At 37.4% G+C, this 24,375-nt stretch overlaps 1 protein-coding gene across 1 annotated transcript in view; it reads left to right on the top strand.

The window, feature by feature from the left end:
* LOC121942504 (protein diaphanous homolog 3-like) overlaps positions 1 to 24,375 on the top strand; it is a 215,845-nt gene that overhangs the window by 62,704 nt on the left and 128,766 nt on the right.

The following is a 24,375-nucleotide window of genomic DNA, read 5'->3' as shown; positions in this document are numbered from 1 at the left end:
CAAGGGAGAAAAATGAAAATGTGTTTCTGTTTTTGTGTTTTTCATGTTTGTTTGCATGCATTTCTGCTTGGGGGTAATTGACTGTGTGTCTTCACTGAAGAGAAGTTGCATGACAAAGATACAGGCAGGTGTGTGAGTGCTTGTACCAACTCTCTAGGCTACTATTTGCAATCAAACAGCTTTTTATTGCTTTCAGTGAAGGAATAGTGAGCTTTGCATGACAGGAGTCATCACATATTTGTAAGAGTCCAATTTGGACCAATTCCCTCTGCTGTTTTAAGTGTAGGTTTACCTCGTAGGAACACTAAATGAATCAGAATGCTGATTTTCTTTCAATGCCACATTTATTTCAAAGTTTACCTGGCCAATACCATCCCTGAACTGCAGTTTTGAAGTCCATATTGACACGGTAAAGCAATTTTCACTGATTTTCTCGATTGGGAATCAAATGCCAGCAAAACACTGCATGGGACGAGACACAAAAGAGACACAAAATACAGTGAAGCATAATAGGTCCTGTTTAATATACTGGTAGGTGAAGAATATCAGCATTATCTTAAAAATAAATACAATTTTTTTGGTAGTTTAAACCAGTGGTTTCCACCTGGTCTGGCCACAGGGTCCAGATTTAGTTCAAGGTCCACACCTAAGATAAATTACCACATAGTTAATTTTATTTGACTAAATGTAAACAATATGTGGGCTTAGAACATAGCAACATAAAGCATTTTGTAAGAATACAATTCAGTTACTTAAAACTTAAAACTTATTGCTGTGCATAAATAGCACAGCAATAAAAAAAAGTGCTAATTATTTCTTCAAGTCCAGTGATGCTGCAAAGGTACAGCATCTTAATAGGCCAAATAATACCAAGAGCAGGGCATCAAAATGGTTGCTGTCCTGGAAAAAAAAAACTGGTTGGCATGATAAATGAGTTCCTTAACAAAGTCTGTAAGTCTTTACTTCAAAATAAAGGGTCTCTTGTCACTTGCGGTCCATTCAGAATATACCTGCAACCCAATTTTAAACCATGACCCACCACTCGGGAATCCTTGTTTTAAACTATGAGCAAAAATATACAACTCATGGTCAATTGATTGAGTAAAATTCAGCTAGTCAAACATGCAAACTATGGACATAATATCTTAATGTTTATGAATTCAGTAAAATTATATTTATATCAAGTAATGATGAACAACAGTATCAATATAATTCCTATCTGAATAGACCACATTTGTATTGTCTTACATCTGTCCCCCTTATTCTAGCAGTTTTATTATGGCCTCTAATAAATCAGTTAGCATTCAGCAGTCCTTGCTGAGTCAGAGTCCCTAAGGTCTCCATGCTGTTTAAGATTAACGTGGGCTATTTTGACTACTCCCGGTGGTAATGCTGCATGATAAGACACCATACAGTTACATCCTCACACATTAGTATGGCTGGCAATAACTGGAATATTCATGTACAAGGTTGTTGGAATGATTAAAGCTAGAGCAGGAGGTAGCATGAGACGTTATCAGTCTTGTCCTCTCCTGTGCGTGGTCTATTAGTCCCTTCTCTGATGATTTATTCACATGTCTTGTGTTTTCTTTCTTGTCTTGTCACTGACTCAGCTAGCTTATGCCAATTTGAATTATTCATCCAGGTGTTATCTACCTGTCACAACTCTATGCTGCTCCTCTCAAGACACACAACCCCCCCCCCCCCAGTACACACCAGTACACCCTTGTTCCCTACCATCGTGGTGTTGAATAATGGAGGCAATCTAAATGGCAAGCAGGTAGACAGACAGTCAAGCAGGTGTTCCCTGGAGAGGGCAAAGGAAGGATGTCCACCAGCAGACAATTGTACTTCTCTGTTAGGATAATGACCCAGAGCCTGCACACATCTTCACGCGGCATTTTATTTTACAGTTATCATGAAACACACTTCTCATCATATGGGGAGGCACACAAAAGCACTGCAGCTCTGCAGTATACCGGCCTCCTGGTTTATTACTGCTCATGGGTAATGCATTTTAGATTTGCAGAGAAAGGCGTGAAACATTTGACTAAATCAAACCTTTCTCATTGTTTGACTCCATTCTCTTAGTTGTGTTCTTGCCTGTTTCCTCCCGTCCCAGTGGAGGTGGATAGCAGCATGACTGGTGGGTTGAGCTATTGAACCCAGTTGCTGCTGCTGCTGCTGCTGTGTGTCAGCAAGCGTACGTGTATGCATATGTGCATGTGGGCTTGTCATCTCATTAACACAGCCATGTAGCATCATGTTTCATCTCACTTAAGAGCAGCAGCATCTGGATCAGCATTAAACATTAAAAATGACACGGTATGAAACAGCATTCACTCAGTTTTTCTTATTAAATATTCATTTATATCCCTTGAAACTTCCTTATTCTTTCGTGATGTTTGTGCCTCTTGCTGTTGTTTTCTGAGAGAATCGCTGCCATCCTGTACACAAACCGCAGAGGTTGGACGGGGACTTGGAACAGTTTGTTTTGAGACTATCACTGTTGTGTTTTTGGCAGACCTTGACTTAATTAAGTGTAAATAAAAATACAGTGGTTGTTTATTTATTTTTTATTATTATTATTCAGAGTGTTAAGAGAAGGCTGGAACACATTCAACTAGAATTGATATCACTGCTCTTGGAGGAGCGAAACACATATTTATTTGACAAAGCAGACATTACATTCACAGTGGTAATATCATTTATAGCTCCTCTGTTTATCTATTCAGAGTGGGATGTCAGTTTTTGGCAAAGGGTCATTGCCACTTTAACACATTTTCTCAGTGAGCAAATTGTGATAACGGATGTTCTTACTTTTGTGCAAGCAGGTCATAGCGAAAAAAATTAAATAAGACCATATTGACTAATATGAGTGGATTTTTTTGCTTGTCTGTCAAATCTGTTCATTAGCTGTAAACCTTTAATACAAATGTCCTGTAAATGCCCTGTCCAAATCAATGAACGTCAGTGGTACCTTACAAAACAGTGAGAGGATGTTGCTCAATAAACTTTGTAAGGTTATGTCTGTAGTCTAATCAAGCATCACAGTAGCTTTAAGCACAGGAGAAGCAACAGCTCACTTTGTAAGTCTGAGGAGGTAAAAAGAGGCAACCTAGAGTGGACGTTAAATGTGTGTGTTTGCTTGTGGATATGATTTATTATGCAAGCATAGGAAAGGTTGGATTTCATTGAGTTTTTATCTTAAGTAGAATTTCTCTTATTGTTGTTGTTTGCCCTTTAGCCAGGGTTTGGTACCTATAGTGCCTATAGGATCGGTACCTACTGGACTCAATCACAACGCAAATGTTGTTGCCTCGTTTCGGTGTCAGACTATAGCGAAGAGAAAGAGTGAGGAGGGCAGGGCTTAATGAAAGACAATTATTGATCCCAACATAAAATACCACCCCCCCAGAATCTGTGTTTGGTGGTAGCTGGTGTCTACATTTGCATGTTTTTGCGGGTCCATGAATGCAGTGCAAGTGAAACTCAAGAGTTATTTTTATCCCACAGCAGCAGTTTGAGTCACAGCCTTGATAATTGATCTGTTGATCCTGTCAGACCTGATGAGATTATTGTTTGGTTTCTCTGTTTGTGATTAGCGTATGCTCAGCTCTCTGACAGTGTGGTGCAATGAATAGCCGCATGGTGTGTGTATAGCAGAAAAATTAATCTGTGGGTACGGTTGCAGCAATATACTGGTTGTGAGGTATACCGTGATATGAAAGTTGAAGATGATCATACTGTGTACATTTGCGTATCTATGATATTGGGAAAAAAAGGCAACTAGAATCTAACTTTAATTTTAGTTATTCTCAATAGAGTCTTTTTATATATACTTCCATATAGAGAGAAATGGAAGTCTTAATTATAGTGATAAAACATTTGTTCAACCAAAATTAATCCTTCTGTTTAAAGGGTCTTTCTTACTTCTTTTTTGTGGGTCTTTTTTGTGTTCCGTTGTGTGTGTGTATTTGTCTCGCAGCTAATCTCGCATACTACTGGACTTTTATCGTTAGTACTATAACGCACTGTAGTTCAGTGTTAAATTATTGTAGGTCAGTTAGGTATTATTATTATATTTTTATATATATTTTTATAAATGCATACTTGAAAAAAAAAATAGTAATATATTGTTCAGTTTCAAGTAAAAATTTGCGTTGGGAACTGACAAAAAGGCATTTGATGTTGTTGACCGTTGTTTTAGCAGCGTTACCCCCCCCATCACCCCCCCAAAAAAACAAATAAAAAAAAATATAAAAAACAACTGTGCTTTTGACATTCTCATCTTACACATGACATCCATATGGGGCATCTTTTCCTTGACAAACTATTTTGCAAGGTTGTTCTTTACCTATCTCATTTCTCTTGTCCTTTCTCTAATGTTATTCTGATATCTTTCAAGTGAAAAACAACTGATGGGCAAGATCAGTTCCTTTAATTGACTTGGCCAAAATAACCCTTAATTACTGTGCCTGCAAAGAGCAGCACGGATCAATTGATTTTGTCCGTAAATTGCTTTTCAAGTCTTTCAGAAACAGTCAGATAAGAAAAAAATAGTCTGATTAAAATTCAGGCAATTTTTGTTCAAGTTCATTTTGTTGGAATTGTTTCTATCACCTTGAACTAACAAGAAAGAGAGAGATTGTAATTCAGAATGAGAGACTATTCTCTTTATGTTGTCCTTGAGTTCTCTGTCTGTTTGTGGTCTATTTTATCAGCCTCACTTTGGTTGTTTTCAGCTTTATAGTAATTGTGCTCCAGTAAAGTCCTCGCAACATATGTATCACCTTGATGCAGACTTGTCCTCTCTCACCTTCTATTAGATGGTTTCTTTTTCTACCTATAACTGCACATAGTACTTCTTAGGAGCAAATTAGTCTTTGTAATTTTTGATTAGACTGCAGAAATGTGTAAAGATTTCTATTCCGCAGCTAAGGTCATCTAAATGTTCTCTTCTAGGGCTATTTACTCTAAACAGGAAGTCCTTTTGAGGCTATATCATGGTCTCTGCTTTATCTTTGCAGCCTCTTATTGTGGATTTTTTATGACCAAATGTAATAACCTCCGAGCTTGACTCCACCTCAAATTAATCTTGTCACTGTATTGTTGGACTCATTAGCAGTTTGCACAGCTGTTTACACCTCAATCTGCAAAATGAGGATTAAACACCTCTTACATCTTTTCAAGGCGACAGCTTTGATCTAGAGGTGAACGTCACGTATGCTGAAAGCTTGAATAAGTGTTTGCATAGAGCACCGTCCTGTTTTTTATTACATGCCAGAAAGTATACAAATGGGTGAATTGTCACCGGTTGTTGGATTTCAAACATTGAGACAAAAATCAGAACCTTGAAAAAAACAAAAAACATCTTGCTTAACCCTCCTGTCGTTTCATGTAGGCTAATTCAGTGTTCCCAGTCCCAAATGACCGCTTCACTATAACTGATTAGAAATCCATAATAATACATGTTATCACATAATGTTAAGTTCAGTCCATTTCATCAACTTAAGTTCCTGTGAACGGTACTAGTTTTGAACCTCTATTTGCTATTTATGGTCACCAGGCCTCATTGAGCTAAGCTTAAATAGCTCTTTTTTGAATATAACCACCCCCCCAAAGACAAAGACCCCCACAGCCAGTATGTTGATTAGTAGTTTTTGGTCATTGTGCTGCTGGAGAATGAACTTTGAGCAAGGCCTCAAAAAAATAAAACAAAGAAAAACTCTGCTCTTTGCTCCATATACCAGATCTGCGAGAAAAGTTCAATGTTTTATCAAAGACAATGTTGCGATTGTTTCTGAGAACTACCAACAGGTGTAATTCCTGTAGGGGTTGCCAAGGAAGCCAACAGGGGTGAGGTGTGAGTGTGAGTGTGTGTGCGCGTGCATGCATGTTGGGTTCAAGGAGAGGAGATCTGTCCATCTGGTGATCCGGCCTGTGCCTGAATATACAAAAGTTAAATTAAAATTATCAAAATGTATTTTGTGTTTTCAGATGCCCCTCATGGATAAAGTAATGGACAATCATAACAATCAGATTAAGTAAAGTACTTTTTTTTCTTTTAAATAGAGCACTTGTAAATTGGTCCAATTTCACTGAAACAGGAGGGTTAATAAACTTCATACAAAACTAGAACAAAAATATGGCTTTGAAAAGATTGTACGGTACAGATTTGTTTTTGTCATAACTATGCCCTGTGAACATACTTAACAAAACAGCCATTTAACACTGAAGTGCACGGAGTACTACAGCAGATGTCTGCACATGTGGCATCTCTGGTTGGAATTTTTTAACTATCAAAATTCCAGTCATTTTTCTCCAACTTACAATGGGAGAAAATTTATATTTCCATGTAGCTCACATTCCAGTTAGGATTAAATAACAAACTGATTGGACTCAGTGAGATGGATCATTTTAGTAGGGAATGGTGTGGTTGCGTTGTTAGAATTTTTTTGATGTTTGCAACAGCTGATTTTCTTTTGAATAACCTTTAAGGATGTACCCCAGGTAACATAAATGAAAAAAATCAGAAATTCAATTTAATTTCAATTTTCAGTTCAAACAGCAATTCAGTATGCTTCCAGTTTACCCTAGAGACTGCAGAGGTAGCTGTTTTATGACTCATGGCAACATCCAGAATTTCAGTCAAACGGGTAATTAAGTATCCTTTGAAAAGTATGTAGTACATAGTGTCTAGTAGATTGGTCGGATTGTCAGGATTGGCTCTGAGAGTTAGGGGTATTTAGTCCAATTTAAAGGGTACTTAGTCCTTTGTGGTAATACATAATTAACTGTATTGCATTTCTCTCATGTTGCTATATAAATACAGATAACACTAAATATCATAACTCAGTTACATATATATATTATTATTCTCGTGTATGCTGTTTCTGTAATACTAGACTTGATGACTTGCTGCCATCAACCACACCATTGTCACATTACCCCTTAACTCGTCACTTCGGGATCAATAAAGGCAAATACTTAATGAAGTGCTTTTTCCCATGTGTACATACATTATGTTAAGCATCAATGTTTAAGTAAACAGTAACACATGCACATAAACATAACAGGTTTAGTACATGCTGCAGGGAGAAAAACTGCAGGAGAGACAGGGAATATATATCAACTCTAATTGTGACCTGCTACATTAAATCAATGCTGGTGGTCAGATAGGATTGTACATTGCTGCAGGAAAATGTGTTGATTTCCTGTTTCCCCACTCATTAAAAAGAAAGACACTCTTCCAGTGCTGTTAATTATGACACCCATCCTGCGTACAAGTAAATGGGTTGTCTGGGTGTGCACATTCTCTCAAATGCTCTTTTCATTAACATCTACTAACACACTTCTACATGTTTGCCAGAAAATAACACATGATCAGTTGCTGCTACCACTTGTCAAATTTAGATTAGCTTCTATGTAATAAAAATACATCTAAAGATTTCAGAACTTTAGAAGATGATTTTGGAGACCAAGACAAAAATCTGAATTTGTTATAGAGCTGATTATCTCACTCTGTAATGTGTAATCATCTATGTCTATTTAGCTACGCCACTTAGTTAATCAATTTGATGTATCAGGACACTGGGGGATTTATGATAAAGAGATGCTGAGTGTTTACATAATCAAAAATAGCCATTTACAGCGATTTGATAGACTGTGATTGAATTAGCACAAATACCCATGAACTCAGGAGGATGAATCCCAATGACTTTGGTGATCCCACAGCTTTCCCTCTAGAGCCAGCAGCATGGTGACAATTTAGTTAAGAATCACATGTCCAACCTGGTCTCACTCCCAACTAATCAAATAACGACACTTAGTCAGTGGTAGAAGATGAACCAGGCAGTGGCTTTTGACACTCTGAGCAACTGCTGTTGTGAAAAGAGTAAGAAAGTCCACATTGGGTGGATGGGAGTGGAGGTGGAGGTCAAATAAATTCAGGACTTTCAACAGGAAAATTGCAATTTGTGTCCTGTATTAAACCAAAAGTCAAACACAAAAGTTATTTTCATAACAATGTTAAGTATGTGTACTGGGCAAGTGATGTATGTAATGTGACATTACATTATGTTAGTAACAATTGCAATTATTTCAAGTCTGACTATGATGCTTTTTCTAAACCTTATCCCATGCTTTTGATGCATTAACCCAAGAAAGTAAACCTAAACTAATGTTTTTTTAAACCTACAACTAGTTTGTTTTAAAAAGTCTAGGTAAACAAAATTAATTTCCTGTGAAAATGGAAAAAGGTTTTAAAAAGGCACAATGCATGTAACAGCATAAATATACTGTCCGTTCCTAAGCATTCAAAACTAACTTTTGAAGGTGTCACAGTTCGATATCAAGGGCCACTAATCAAGCGTTGGTACTTCACAAGTTGGAAGGAAGTGGATGTAAGGAAATATAAGTAGCAAAATCAAAGTAGACATTCATGCTCACCACAGAATAATTCAGTCTTATCTCTTGACCTTTGTTTTTGTTAAAATATCTTGACAGCTATTGGATGGATTTCCATACAGTGGTACAGACATGCATGCTCTCCAGGGGATGAATTGTAGCATACTAAAATCTTAAGCAGCTAGCATTCTGCTAGCCTCTTAGACCTGTAGGGTTAGTGCTCTTTAACCGAAAGCTAAGACATGGAAGTCTTGCTGTTTTATTGTGTCACTTTCTACTTGTCCGGTCCTGTCTGCTCTCTCTTACAACACAGCTGCTGTTCTGCGGAAATCCAAGCAAGTGGACAGCTTGCTTTGTGTAAGATGAAGCAGCTGTAAACTAGCGTTTTCACTTTGTTAAAAGCAAGAGGGTGTCTGTGTTGACACAACGTAATTAAACAATTTGCTTCTGGATTTGTTTCCGGAATATGAAACTAAATCGTGAAACAACATTGTTTTTATTTATTTAGCTGAGATGAACCTACATTACTTGTGATGTTGAACTAAATGCTGAGCCTTATTATGTTGCTTAAGATGCCAAGCTCACTGAAAAAAAGACAAAAACTGAACTGAAGTTACCCTATGATGGTTGTGAAATCTATTTTAAAACGCCATATCTAAACCCTGTCTTTTAGTAGACCAAGCAACAGGAGCAATAGCTGTAGATAGTAAAAAAAGGAAATGATACAAGAAAAAAATAAATAAATAAAAATCAAACAACCTTCCACCCTTATCTTGGGGGCTCACCGTAGCTTATAAGTTAATTCGCCAAATATGAACAGCAGCGTCCTTGCTTTAGGTCCAACCAATGACCTTTGTTGCATCTCTTTCTCCCTCATTTCCTGCCATCTCCCTGCTGTCTATAAAAAAGGATATAAATGCCCCAAAGAAATAAATAAATAAGCATTTGGCTACAGTTGCAGTGATCGGTCAAAGATTCCAGCTTCTTAAATGTGAATATTTTATTTACTCCTCAATGGCAGTAAACTGAATATCTTTTGGTTGTGAACACAAAAACATTTCAGGATGTCATCTTGGGCTCTGGAAAGCACTGATCGGTATATTTTACTGTTTTCCGACATTTTATAAACAAAGCTTTTAATCTACTAGTTGGAATAAAAGCAAACAAACAAAAAGAAACGAAGCAGTTTAATCAACAATAAAAATCATAATTGCAGCCCTACATCTAGCTGAACAACTGACATACATGTACAGTGTGTATAAATGCTTTTGTGTACAAATTATTGATAATTACTTGTTATATCTTAGTGCTATCAGTTATTAATTGTGTTAGGAAAAGTAATAACAAGTGAATAACTTTCTTCCAAAATATTATAACATGCTATCTTCAATCATAAATCCACCACTGTGGAAACACGAAAAAAGTGACACTCAGTTTTTCGAGTTCACAGCTCAAATTAAAGGCACATGTTTGGTCAATACTGAGTCAGGAGTTGTCTTCATATATTTACTTTAAAATCTCTTTATGTTTTAACATGTTTCAAATAATGATTATTACATTTTGAATTTCTGATACTCTTCGAAATCCTTCTTAAAAAAATGTTATGCTTAATTGTCCACTGAAACACATAAACTCTCATACCTGCAAACCTACAGTGGTACTGCTCACAAATCTTTTTCCTTTGCTGCGTAAGAGGTTGTGTTCAAGTTTTGCCTTGTTCTTTGAATGCTGATCATTCACATAACTTTCAGGTTGAGTGTGAATGGTAAGGGGTTAACTAAAGTTAATCATTAGATCCATGAGTGAGGGTTGTTTCATTGTGATTAATAATTACAGATTATAAATTAAGCATAGCTAATGATGCTTCAGTGTCTGCCTTTGAACTCTAAGCTTTAATATGTTCCCTTGACATCTGAGGGTTTTAATTGGAGTCGTTGTGGTTACTGTCTCATATACTGAGGGTGGAGCCTGGAAGGGTAAAGAAGAGCCCTTCTTCTTAGAGCTTCATCAAGGAACTTCAAAAGAGAGAGACCCAAAAGGGGCATAAGCTGCAGCACTATTGTAATTCATTGTAACAAATTGTCTGCTGACCCGTGCGGTGAGTAGCAGTGAAGTGACTGCAAAAATACTCATTTTTATGGTGATGTTCATGAATGCATATATACCAAGCGGGACCTGCGCTCTGTTTCATGGAAGAATTTTTAGTTGAAAACTGCATGAGGACTCGGGCAGTGGAATTTATTTTGGTAGAAAATATTCACACATGCATCACAGAATTTGAAGTCACTAAGAAAATTGTTTTACATGTTTCAACTTCTAGGATTTTTTTTTCTGTCACAAAAACAGCTCCGGAAATACAGTCTCCCTTCTCCATCCTTTCAAATCCTGTTCTACACTTCAAAAGTGACATTCACATGGATTTTTAGCTGCAATCACTGCTGTGAATGTGGATCACAGCACATTTACACATGCATTAAAAGTATGACAGACAAGATCTGTACATGGGGGAATTATTCTGTTAATGCATGCAATGAGGGCAACAAATTTGCATTATGTTCTATTTAAGTGAAAGACCCAGGACTCTGACCTGTGATGTCTGATGTGAATATGAGACAGTTATCATTGACTATTAATGTCATCAGTGACTCAAATCACTCACCACTGCTGGAGCATTAAGACTATTTCCATGAACTGACGTGTCTTGAGAGTCTGTAATTCTCTGTGGCTGAGAGGAGCTATAACTCTGCTCTTATCCTACTTATGACAAATTATTATTGTGAAGAATGTTGTAACAATTGCTGATATGGACCTTTTTTTCTGTTAATGCATTCAAAATCTCTGTATGGACTGTAATAGCTATATCTTTATTGCAATGCTTCGTGTTGTCTGCTGGCTATAAAATGTATGAAGTAATGCTTACTTCAAACACAACTAACCATCTTTTCTTCTTTCACTTTTTGCTCTGTCTCTTTTTCTCTTCCGTCCTACCCTTGCTCTTTCTTAATTCTGTTCTTTCAAACTCTGCTTGGCTGCATGATCTGCCTACATATTTGGAACAGAAACCAAAGGTTAGTATTGTTTTTGTTTTTTTTTTGCTTTGACCCACCAGTTGCTTTTCTCATCAGTTAGCATGACCACTTTACTTAATCCAAGTTTTTATTTTGATTTTGTGAAGTTGCAGCCCACAGTCAGAGATAACTTTTTTTAAAACAAAAATGTATTTATTTGAATTGAAATCATTTCCATAAGTGCACGACAGTAAGGCTGCGCCTGACCTGGAATATGTCAGTTTAATTGGATTTGGATATTTAACTATATATGATTATTCAGCTATTGATTGTCGGGTTTTTTTGCCTCTCCTCCTTCGGGCAGCTGCCTCCAGAGGTAAATTTGCACTTCCAAGGATAGTGAAGTACTGGCCTGCCTTACTCTGCCTTAACCTGCCTGTTATTGGCTTACCCTGACCTTCTTACCCTAACCTTAATCAATCCTCTCTACATGCCTTAACCTAACCAATCCAACCAACGAAGGCAACGAGTACGAGCCACTCATAGAGAGAGTAGGGAGGGCCATTCCTTGCTATCCTAGGATTTGCAAATTTGTCTACTGAGGAGCAGTGTATAACAAGGGTGTGCTCACTCTGAAGCTTAATGTGGGGACCGATACGCTCCCAGAAGTACACTGCACACTGACCGACAAACAAAACAAAAAACATTCTGTGTGACAGTGGCGTTCATATAGTAGACAAGGAAATGGCACTAATGGCGAATTGGAAATGTGCAACAACAATTTTTGCCAACACTAGATATGAAAAAAAGCCAGAGACTTTATTGTGTTAAGTTGCTGTGAGCTGTAAATTTGCCACTGAGCCTTTGAGTGTCTCTCCTCCTCTGTGTTGCTGCATATCCGCAACCTGTAAGTAAAGAGTGCTCACTTGGCAGCAAAATGTTAAGATCAAATGTCTGCAGAAGTACACTGCACGCAATACTGAGTAGCAACAAAAACATTAAATAGACTACTCAACTTGAAGCAATCTCAGTCAACTCAGGAGTCTCTGACTGATTATTTGAATCTCAAAATGCAGTCATGTAGTCAGAAGTTTCTCATAAACCCTTATAAAATAAAAGCAAATATAAAGAAGTAATAGATTTAAAGGGCATATTGTGGAAATCAAATGCCATCACATTAGGACATATTCTGAACAAGTACTGTTCGTCTTTTGTGATTGCCAGGACCAAAACAAAGCAAGGAAAGTAAATCCAAACATAAGTAACTCCAGTGAAATTTTAAAGGATAAACAAATCCTCCACATTAACAGACAATGTTTGCACTTAATTTGTTTGCAAGTTAAAACCCCTCAAGCTGTGCAGAATAAAATTTGCCCTCAGCTCGACCTGGCTGGACTATCAGACTGGAGAACAGTTTCTGACCACTAAACACATTGATCTTATTCACCTCCCACTTTCTTTTTCCGTGGTGCAATAATAATAACTTTTCCTGCTTGCACTGTATGAAACAGGCAGAGTCATTCATCCTGTTAACTCTGAACTTGAACAGGGGTATTAGAGGTTCATATGGTTCATGGACTGCATTTCACACGGTAGTACAGAGCTTCATTTCTTTCACATCTGACCTGACATTGCCTTCTTCCCTTTAACGAGAAGTGTGTGGTCTATGTTCACATTATGTACTCTTAAAGTGACCAGGAACTCAAAATAACGAATGTTTGAATAAATAGGTGATTGTGTTGGTGGCCTTGCCTTGCAGCTCTTTGGAATGTCATTAATACCTATTCATTTGCTGTTTCTTTAATTTTTAGTCTTCTTTATAGTAATTGCAAAGCTTTTTCAAAGGGTTATTTTGTGGCCTTAAAGGTATGCTATGCAGGATTTTCTTGAGACTCATACTTAAGTAATCCCCTTAATCATCACTTATGACCCACAAGTGTGTGATGGTGTATTAATCTGCAGAGACCCTCTGCCTATATTTCTTTAATTTCTTTTTATTTTGTTGTGTTTGGGACATTCCTGGGAACATGTTAGGCTGGGACTAAGGTAGTTACTGGTGCCAAACTGTAAGCAGTACAGTCTGTTCGACAAAAATTATTGGCTGGTAACAAGCTGATTTGAACATGAAGAGGCATCTCAGGGGTATTTGTATTTCTTTTCTTTTCTTTTTAAGTTCATCTGCACAAACTTAAAACAGCTAATGGCTACAGGACTCCTGTTACCTTCTTCTCCTGTTTACCACTGTAGGTTATAGTTCATGTATTGCCATAGCAACCTCAACCACGTGGAGTCACTGTGTGACCTCTTGATGTTGTTTGTATTATTTATGTAGTTGTCTTGATCATTTACATATAATTGAAATGCTCTTGCCATCCTGGTGTGTGGACTTGGTTTTGATTGTGTAACTTCATATGATTAATTCATTCATGAGAGACGATTTCCATTAATCCATATTGACTGCTTTTCGATTTTACGATGAATGTCACTTCAACGTACTTGTGGTTGACAACATTCATTAAATCAACCATTAGAAAAAGAACAGTATAGAACTGAAAGAAAAGTAGACATATTGTGAATGACACTTTAACTGTGATGCACAAGAGGCTTCCCAGCCCCAAGTGTTTCCCTTTTAAGAATGGCTATACTGTCGCACTAATTAACTGTAATTAACTATTTGCAATATCACAGGAATCATTACTTCTTTGAAATCCATACAGTTTTAATCATTTACATTCGAAATCACAGGGGAAAGAAAGCAACACCAATTTATTTTCACTCAGCATTTCCTCTTATTGGAACTGCACAGAAGGAAAAAAGAAAGCAACAAACAAACAAATGTAGTGAGTGGACGCCCAGAGAGAACACTGACAGCACTCACAACTTTCAGCAGTTTCTGTGATTTCACCGATAGCCTCTGGAGAAGCTCTTTGAGATCATCAGTGTCAGTAGATGGAGATAAAACATGTATAGCAGGGCTTTCCTGTGGGTGTTTGTGAGAGGAGATGGTGGAAATCACAGAATGTTTTAGAGACAGTGGCAGGAACTGAGTGATACGTGGAGCCTGTCTCCCTTTTTACTGTACTACTCGTCGTATCTCGTCTTTTGTTGATATTCAGTTCTAACAGCAGTGAGGTTACTTTCTTTAAGTTTAAGGGCCACCAGTGTAAACAAACCAGTGGAGTGATCTCTGCCTGTCCTTGTTCTGTTTTTGTTCTGGTGTATAAAACAGTCATGGGAGTCGTAATACAACCCCAATTCCAATAAAACTTGGACACTGTTTAAAAGTAAATAAAACCAGAATGCAGTAATTTGTAAATCATTTTTTCAATTGAATACAGTACAAATACAAGATATTTAATGTTTAAAATAATAAACTCCTTTTTTTTGTACATATGTACACATTTTAAAAATGAAATTTGTTTCTCAAGATTCACAAGTGAGCCCTCTCAAAATCTTGAAGATTTTAAGAGAAAATCCCATCTGAACACTGAGATTAGTTTCTTCATACCAGAAGCACATTGGAGCTGGTATTGTAAACAGAGGCTTCTCCAAGTATTAAACAAGTTTCATATGGCATGCTCAATACTTTTTCCCATGTCATTCCACTTTATTGCACACAATTTTTTTATGGATTTAAATGTTACAATTTTGGTATCAGGATTGTTTTATTGAGTTGATACCAATGCCTGGTCTAAATGGCATGTGATGCTGCATTGGAAATGTGCTTAAGGAAAAAAAAGACATGTTGAATATTTCTTATTATTTTCAGTAGGTCAAAAAATATTTGAAAATCATTACATTCTTTTTGTGTTTAAACACTTTTTTTGGAATAGTGGTTGAATCTGAACGGCATAAAGTATATTCAATAACATATTTCACTTTTAGTAGATATTAAGTTATTTATTATCCCTCATCAAATAGAGCATATATCGTATACACATTTTAACAGTCTTTTTGGTTTTATTTTGAGTGGATTATTATTATTACATTGCATCATTGAATGGTTACAGTTTTGTTCAAACAAGCTGCCCTTGGCATCATAACATATACTGTGAAGTGAAATCACGTTCATGAGAATATTACAGTGTGTTGCTAGTGAGTTTTGTGTGAAAGAAATGTGAGATGCTTTTGTGTGAACTTAAATATAAAGGATATTTGCGCCTTAATATCTGGGTCTACATGCCAGGACCGAACATTTGTGCAGTAGCTCAAATTGGCGACCATGCTCCCACCTTGACCTTAAAACAGGAAAAAAAAGGTTTTTTTAAGGCCTTTCCTGCTGTAAATATCTATTTACATTATAATTTTTTTGTTATTGATAAAATACATTTTATAATATGTGGAGATGAATGCATGAGTCAGACTTACATTTTACTACATTAATATATATATATTCTTACACTTGCATTTGTGGTCTAAGTAGATGCATCTTAATTGACATCTGGAATGAACTAGCTATTTCTTTCCATCTCTCTTTGTTTATCAAGAGAGGCCAGAGAGAGAGAGATTCATCGCCATAGCGCTGGGAAAATGAGCAACAACATGAAGAGAGCTGCCCTTTCCTGGGGCTTCTTTTCGGCTAATAAATAACATCCAATTAGAAGAAACTCTCAAAGATCACAAAATCAGTTTGCCATTTCTCTCTAGAATACAGGCATCCGTTAATAACCTACCTCTTCTCCAAAGTCAGAACACAGCAATATGAGCCACTGAAAAATATAGAAAGTGAAAGGGTGGTAGAAAATTGAAGTGTTAAAAATTGAGAAATAAGTATGCTGATAGCCTTTTTAGAAACTCCTTTATAGGCTGTCTTATTTTTGTGATTTTTGTGATTGAAAGAGGCTTTCATTTATACATTCAAAGGTCTTCATGATTGGATTGTGAGCGCATTTGTGAGTAGTGTGTCCTTGGATCTGAATTTGGACATGACGTCATCCAATATATGTGTGAGCACACATGTCAGTGTAATCACACCGTGTATTGTCAACTATATTTTATATAGTCAATCAAAATAAAGTCCATATTCCATATTGTTTTAATTTTTAACTCAGTTCTTGCGCAAGATATTTGTATACAAACCTCTTAATAGCAAAAAGAGTAGGAGGACTGCAAATAAAATGTAATTTCACTAACTGGTAATAATTTTAACCTGTAAGAATGTAAAGATAACAGTTAATGCTGATCCAAATGAACAATTACAAAACAACCAGTTTATTTTTATTTTTTTAAAAATGTAACCTTTATTTAACCATGATTAGTCCCACTTACATTCAAAATCTATCTTTCAAGGGAGTCCTGGCCAAGACAGCTGCATAAAGAATTTCACATAAAACAGCAAATGAACTAAAAACACAAGACACAACAAAACTTTTGCCAAAAAACAAAAGACTTAAAACAGCCAATATACAACCAACAATTGAAATTAGCAGCATTCAGCAACCAGACGTGTGCATTAAGTGTTCAAAAGTCCTTTATTCTATAAAATCTCCCAAATTTATAATATAATTTAGTTTAAGACAAGTAGTGACACTGAACCTGACACCATGATGATGGAGCAAAAACTTTGAAAGCACTTTCACCAAAGGCAGTGCAGGATCGGGGAATGAGGTTGCAGCATTTGATAGTTTTAGGAGTCAGTAGAGAACATGACATAACATTTTGGTAAGGATATCATAAATGTCGTTCCAGAGCTGTGGTCAAGATACTGTGCAGTAAGCAGCATAGCGGATAACATACAACAGTAAAGGAATTTCCCAACTACAGCTGGGCATCATCTGGGTGCAGTAGTTACAAATCAGTTGTGGCACATGAGAGTAGTGTTGTGAGTGGTACAAAAGCGGCAAAAAGTGGTTCTTACATTGTTTGCTTTGAACAGGTTATTAAGGATGTTAATGTACAATGGCATTAGTTTGATCTATGCAAGCACTGTGTTTTTGAATTTGCTTTGAACAGATTACTTGTGACCAGTATTTACCTCAGGAGCACATTTTATTTTATTTTATTTTTCAGTATTTATTTGCACACAATAAAAAAAAAAAAACTTTAATTCCAAATGAACATAAAATAGAAATGTTTCAGGGGAGGTCAAGAAGCCAGAGGCTCATTCAAACAGAACCCCCAACCCCCACCGCCCCACCCAACTTGAAAACAACTATTGCAAAAAAGAAAATAAGTAAAACAAACAAACAAAAAAATATAATTCTATAATATTGTAATCAATTTTATAAAAAAAATACAACAAAAGATAAATGATAACAAAGAGCATACTGAGCCTAAAACGTTACCAGTCAATAAACATAAATCCAACAAGAAATGCATAGAACAAAATGCAAAGAGAAAAAAAAGGATATACTGTATATGTACATCCAGAAATAATTAGACATCATGAATATTATTTTTGTTTTTGCTTTTTTTTAAACACTGTGCAGGTTAATGACATGACTAAAATTATGTTTAATGTTAGATTTTGACTTTGAAACCTAATTAATTATTGTAATTTTGTATTTGAAGCTTGAAGGCCCTTTCCCACTGAACAAAAAAAAAAAAAAACCCACACCCTCAAAACATCTACATTGTGTATCTAATGAGAAAGCTTGCAGTTTGCATTCGGCTCTGATTGGCACTGATAGAAATACAAAACCTGGGTGGATGTGCTAATTTTAAATTAACTGAATAGACAGATAGAAAAAAAGATGTAATTAAATGTAACAATCTCACTGGCCTCCCTACTGCTTTCTAGTGTTAACTAACCTGTTTTCAGACCTGTCCATGGAGTAGAAGTGACACACTAATTAAAAAAAAGAATAGACAGGCATACTAGATGAGGGCATCGGTATTCAAAACTTAAATAAGATGCTTCGCAAATAAATGTCCCCCCTTTTCATGTTCCCTTGCCGTAACATTAAGGCTGCGTCTCAGTGTAAGTCAAGCTCCCCAGATCAATGTTGCCTGTCACAGAGAAAGTTGAGGAAAGACAAGCTCCCTTCCCACTGCTGACATCCTCTAAGATATAATTAGACAGCCCATTTCCATATGATTATAATGACCTGGGTAGAGAGCATGTTTGTGTGGGTTTTGTCAGCCTACACAAGTGTATTTGGGGGATTACTTGATGGAAGTGGTGGTTGTGTGTGTGGGAGGGTTCAAGCTCAAGCGGGTGTTTGAGAGGTTCAGGGGGCGAACATGATCAAGGCATGACTCCCATGTGGAGGTAAAGACCATGGTCAGAGCTGACAGCTTGTCGCAACTTGTCAAAGTCAGACTGATGTGACACATAAAACAGTTATGATCATTCAAACCCATGCTTCTAGTCTGTCAATCTTCACTACAATAACCCTCAGTCTACCTCAGATGGTTAATAGGTCTCTTGAATGCAAGGTGGGTGTATTTCTGAGAACGGCAGTGGCTTTTGTGGTCTGCTGTGCAGAGAATTTGGTGGGCATTTGAATTATAATGAGACAAAAGCAGCTGAGGAGGTTGGTGGAGACCATCGTAGGGGAATTATGAAGAGGACTTGAGGAGGTGGGGATGAAAAAGGGTAGTAGGAGGTCTTTTTCTAAAAATCAAATGCTTGAAAGAGGTAAGAAAAAGTCAAGTGTCTCATTTTTATAGAACTTACATTGTGGAGTTTTTTATTTTGTCATATATGCTGTGAGTTGTCTCCTGCTCACAACTTAAATTACCCAGTTAACACAATGAACTCAGCATCATGTGGGTAAAAATAGAACCACCACTCTTGAGTATCTGAGGATAGCAGCAGGATGTCCATCTCGTACTATTTTGTTAGTATATCTTTCCACTGTTGTATATCTGTTCACATCAAATGGACTTTCTCTCCTGTGTGTGTCTCTCTTTCAACCTCTGGCTTGCTTGTTCTCCTCTTGTCTCCCACTCTCTTTATGCTTTTGCAGTGACATTTTGAAGACCACCATTAGTTCTATGATGACTTTTCATGTGGCTGCAGAAAATTTGTGCCATTATGAGAGATCTCATCAGTTGCATAATCATTATAGGCTCTTTTTATTGTTGTTGAAAGGGAAGGTCTGGTCACATTGTACACACAGTGGAGGGCTATATTTTTCTCTTTCTTAAATGAAAATTTAAGAAAATGACTGACTGACTGAATTTGTTCATAATAATTCATCTGAATTCTAGTTAGAAATGGTTTATGTGTTAACAGAAAGTACTTTTATTTTAAGCATTCTCACAGCACACCTACCTGGACTGGTGATGCTGTCCTGAAATGCTTGAAAATGTCACGTTTGACACACACATACACTCAGCAAACTCACTAGCTTTTTGCCTTCATTTTCTCTCTCTTTTTTTATGAGTGGTTAACCTTCTTCTGTTTTTCAGCTTTCCTTTTGTCTTCCCTCTTCCTTTCGTCTGCCTCAGTTTCTCAAGCATCAGCACCTCAATTTATTCCCAATTTGTGTTTTTATGTTCTCATATCACCAAAGTAATGGGCTGGCTCGTTAAAAACATATTTGCTTTCTCGACTTTATTTTTCGGCGGTGATTTTTCATCCACACGTGTAGGTTTGTGTATGCAGGGCGAAGGGGGAGGGTGTTGGAGGGATGGGCGCAGATATGTTTGCAAGAGAGGAAAACAGAAAAATGGCAAATGACTTCAGATCTGAATGATTTAGGCTGCCATCAATCCGTCGAACGACTTGGGGAAATGTTAGGGTGGGCTTAACAACTGTTCAGATCGGACCCGTGTTGTCACACAGTAAAATGAAATGGAGATAATAACGCTTCATACCTGATATGACAGAGTAGTTAGAAAATACTCATTTCAGCACGCACACACACTCATACATACATTTTGAGGTTGGTAGGTCTTCAAGAGGCCTTTAGAGGGCACTACTCCACTGAGAATAGAGCTTTTGGTGAAACTCATCCCCACAGGCCAGTACATAGTGATTAACAGAAGCTCCTAATCAATTATAAATCTTTTGATTCAGGATCAATAATATCAGTGCAGATTTGTACATTTATTTTTTTAAATTTGTTTCCTTCCATGTTCTCTCTGTTGGGCAAGCAATTGAGTGGTGTGCTGTAGACACTGACACTCACGCAGGAGCAATTTAGTGGTTTAGATTTAGAAACGATCTCGGTATAGCAGGAATAGAGGAGGAGAGGAGAGGAGAGCAAAGCCTAATGAAGTCTGTTAATTTGCTGCTATCAGAATGAAAGTCTCAGACTAATTATGGCCCTGGGTCATCTAGTCTGGATCACAGGGAGAGGTGGCCCTGCATGGTTCACTTTGATTAGCTCACTCACAACACAGCTCCTTACTTCATTACTCTGATCTCCCTCTCCGTCTTGCACTCACTGGTACCTGCACACGCCCGCAAGTCCGCACAGGAGGGGATAGTCCGTGTGCAAACAGACCGGTCGAGCCGTCATGTCAGGATGGTGGATTGTGTGCATTGATGAGGCTGAGAGGGGAAAGGCGAAGGCAGGTGTGTATTGCCCACTGGACGTTGCGGATGTCTCTTGTGCTTTCTGTCAGGCTGACTGAAGTTCAGGACTTAGCTGGATCAGAACCATACAGTGAGTCAACAGTCAAGGCGCGAGGCTGGTTTGACTGTTTGTCTCCCCTCTGTTGACTGTAGAGTTGACAGATGTGTCGGAATGGTGGATTTGTTCACTTGCTGCAGACAGCCCCCCTCCTGTGCATCAGATGTCTCATAGTGGATTTTGCTTGAGGCGATGGCGTGTGCGTGTATTGTGTGTGTGTGACTGTGGTGTTTGCACATCGAATTGCAAGCCCCCCATATTATCCCTGCTACAGAAACTCCTCTAATAGCAGTGATTTAAACTTTACCTGCATGACTGCCTTGATTGGCTATTGGAAACAACACAGTGATTTAATTACCCTTTGAAGACTGCTGCCCTCTCAACTTTCCCCTTGCTGTGCTCCTCTTGTATCTGCTTTCCCGGGGAGGGAGACAATTGTACATAACATAAATAATAAAGCCTCATCAAGAGAAATGTCAGTAGAGAGTGCAATATCTCCGTTAGGAAGTAAGATAGTTGGACAAATATTGGATAAAATGACAGGTCAAATAAACACAAACGTACACTGTCTAATGCCTCTCTCATTACTTCACCTGATAACTTCTTGGATTTTAGTATTAGTTATTGAGTCACCAAGGGCAATATATAACATCATAATATAAAGTCAAGATCAAAAGCATTGCCCTCTCCTGGATTTAAAGGCTGCATTATGGATAACTGATGTCATTTTCTGAATTTACCAGACTATTTGATAGGTTTGGTTACAGCTCACATTTGGACCAATGCTAGTGTCAGGTACGGTATTGGGAATTTGGTACTGGCCCCCAATGGTATCTTTTTCAGTTTACTTTCTCTGCAATGACAATATTTTATTTTTGAGCAAGCTGTAGACTAAAAAGCAGTTCTGCTCTGCTGTCATTTTCATATCACACAGAGCTAATCTTCTGTCGGTCTGCTTATGCGTTTATGTATGCATGTGTGAGTCATACATGCTCAATGTTATACGTATATGGACAGACCCATCTGTCCATTCTCTGCTTTCATTTCATCTGTATTTGTGCTCATTTTCTGAAAGCTTGCAGATACTTATGGATACTTGTAGGACAACACAGAGTAGTACCACCAGAGATTGTGGGGGCAAGGTAGCATACTTCAAGCGAAATATGACCATGGGAGATGACAACAATCAACACTTTAATAATACAGTGAAAATAATTGCAATGTTGTGTGGTGTGTTTTGAGGGTAGTAAAGTTTACCATTTATCTATTATCTATTTTTGTACATAAAAGAAGTATAAATGAGCGCTATTACTGAAATAATTGTAAAGAAAATAGATCAGAGGTCAAAAGTATTGTGGCAGATCAGCACTGAAGCAATAGTTTTGGCTTGCTGGGAAGCTGATGAAATGGCTGTGGAGCTCTGAGGCTGGTTTACTGTCTTCTGGTTGAACCCAGCAGCTCCACAGAGCTCCGTCACTGGCCTCAGCCTTGAAGCCAGTGTTGCTTACATCAGGGCACTTTGTAGCACTGCCACCTCTTGTCTGTTTTCGTCATCCTCATTTAGATGCTCTCTCAGGTACTGACATTTGGCACTAATGGCTTCAACTTGAACCAGTGCTTGGTAGTATTGTTCTAGCTGTTCTATTTTTTGCCTCTACTTACCTAGTTATTAGAACTACTTGGGATGTAAATCACAAGTTTTATCAGGTTTCAATATTATATCAATTCTTTGGATAATAATACTGTACTTGCTGATATCACAAAGTCTGCCAGAGGGTGTGCCTGGATGGGAATGCTGACACAAAAATGCTGTCTAAGTGCTAAAAATGTTGTCTTAAAGATGACGATATGTATCGATGTTTTCACTTGGCATCAATGATATTGAATTGTTAATCATTAAATCGATATATTGATCCAGACTGATAGATTGTTGCACCCATACTGTCCATACTACTGATGAATTATTTTGTGAAAGCACCAATAGTCAACCCTTCAATAATATCCCAAAGTTCATATAGAGGCATTTTTCATGACATTTGCCCAGTTCTGTTATTGGATATATGTTTTTTTTTTTCATTTGCTGTGTGTGTAAAGATTTTTGTGTGTGCGCAAAATGAAGGGTAGTTCCAGTAAGGCGTTTTTTGCTGATTAGAAATCCATCCTGATAAGATGAAGTGCTGGGGTGAGTATAGAGGGCTAGGGAGGAGGAGGAGTTTTTGGTGTGTGTGTGTGTGTGTGTGTGTGTATGTGTGTGTGTGTGTGTGTGTGTGTGTGTGTGTGTGTGTGTGTGTGTAAAGGATGGGGGGGGTGGATTTGAGGTGTTTCTTGCTCGTCTCGGAGGCCTGCCTGTCATGTACGGCATCAGTCATGCTCTTTCACAGCAGTTTTATTTCATCCACCATTCCCTTTAGTGCTTTGTCGGCACGATTCACTGATACTGCCTTGTGGGAAGTGCTTCTGTTTGGGAAGCATGTGTGTGCGCAATGTTACACATTGTCAAATTTTTGTCAAGTGCCTTTAAACTGTGGCAGAGATTGGATCAAAACCAGTCAGTAGAATTATTACAAGTGAGAGGAGTAGATAACTCTTTTAAAATTCTGGCTTTGCTTCCTCGTCTGACCCCGCAACTAAACATTCTTTTTCTTTCCTCAAGAAAAGAATAAAACTTTTTCCTTCTTTTTTTCTTTTTTTTTTTACCATGTCTTTTTCCCTTCAAGAAAAGAAATGGACACAAATTGACACATTTATTTTGTTTCTTTGTTTTTTTGTTGCGTGAATAATGCAGAATACATTTTTCCCTCAAGTATTCTACTCTGGGGGTAAAAAGAAAATTGAAACTGTCCGTCTTCCTTGCTCCATTTTTTATTCTTGTCTCTCCTGCTTTGTCCACAATCACATCATCAAGTGGACATTTATCACAGGCCTCTATTAAGAGGCCTTAAAGGGGAAACTGACTTTTTTCAAAAGTCATGTTATTCATTTGGTCTAAAAAAATTACCAAATTTGTAAACGTAAACAACTCTCTCTCTCTTTCGCTCTCTCTCTCAAATCTGAAACAGGATGTCTGCAGGTCCTTTTGAAATATATCAAATTAAATTTAGCAAATTTAAGGCTTTCAAAGTCATTCAGTTATCTTACATTTGAATTTCTGAGGTCTTGATTGCCACAACCATTTCACCGCATTTCATTTATCCATCTTGTTATTTTCTTTTTAAAAATGAGTCAAGCTCCTCTGCATGCAAGTCCACATTTCTGTTGTTAGAAATCATTAAAGACTGAACCTAATCTTTTCAATTCATACTTTCATTCAGCTGTTATGTTATTTAATCTAACTCAATCTACTAACCATATTTTTTACATAAAACCTACCTCTGCATGAGATGACAGATATACTATTTACCTACCCCAAATGGTTGGAAAAGGAAAAGGGTATA

This window comes from Plectropomus leopardus, chromosome 1, assembly GCF_008729295.1.
Source record: "Plectropomus leopardus isolate mb chromosome 1, YSFRI_Pleo_2.0, whole genome shotgun sequence".
NCBI classification, from domain to species: Eukaryota; Metazoa; Chordata; class Actinopteri; order Perciformes; family Serranidae; genus Plectropomus; species Plectropomus leopardus.
This window is presented reverse-complemented; position numbering and strand designations above follow the sequence as displayed.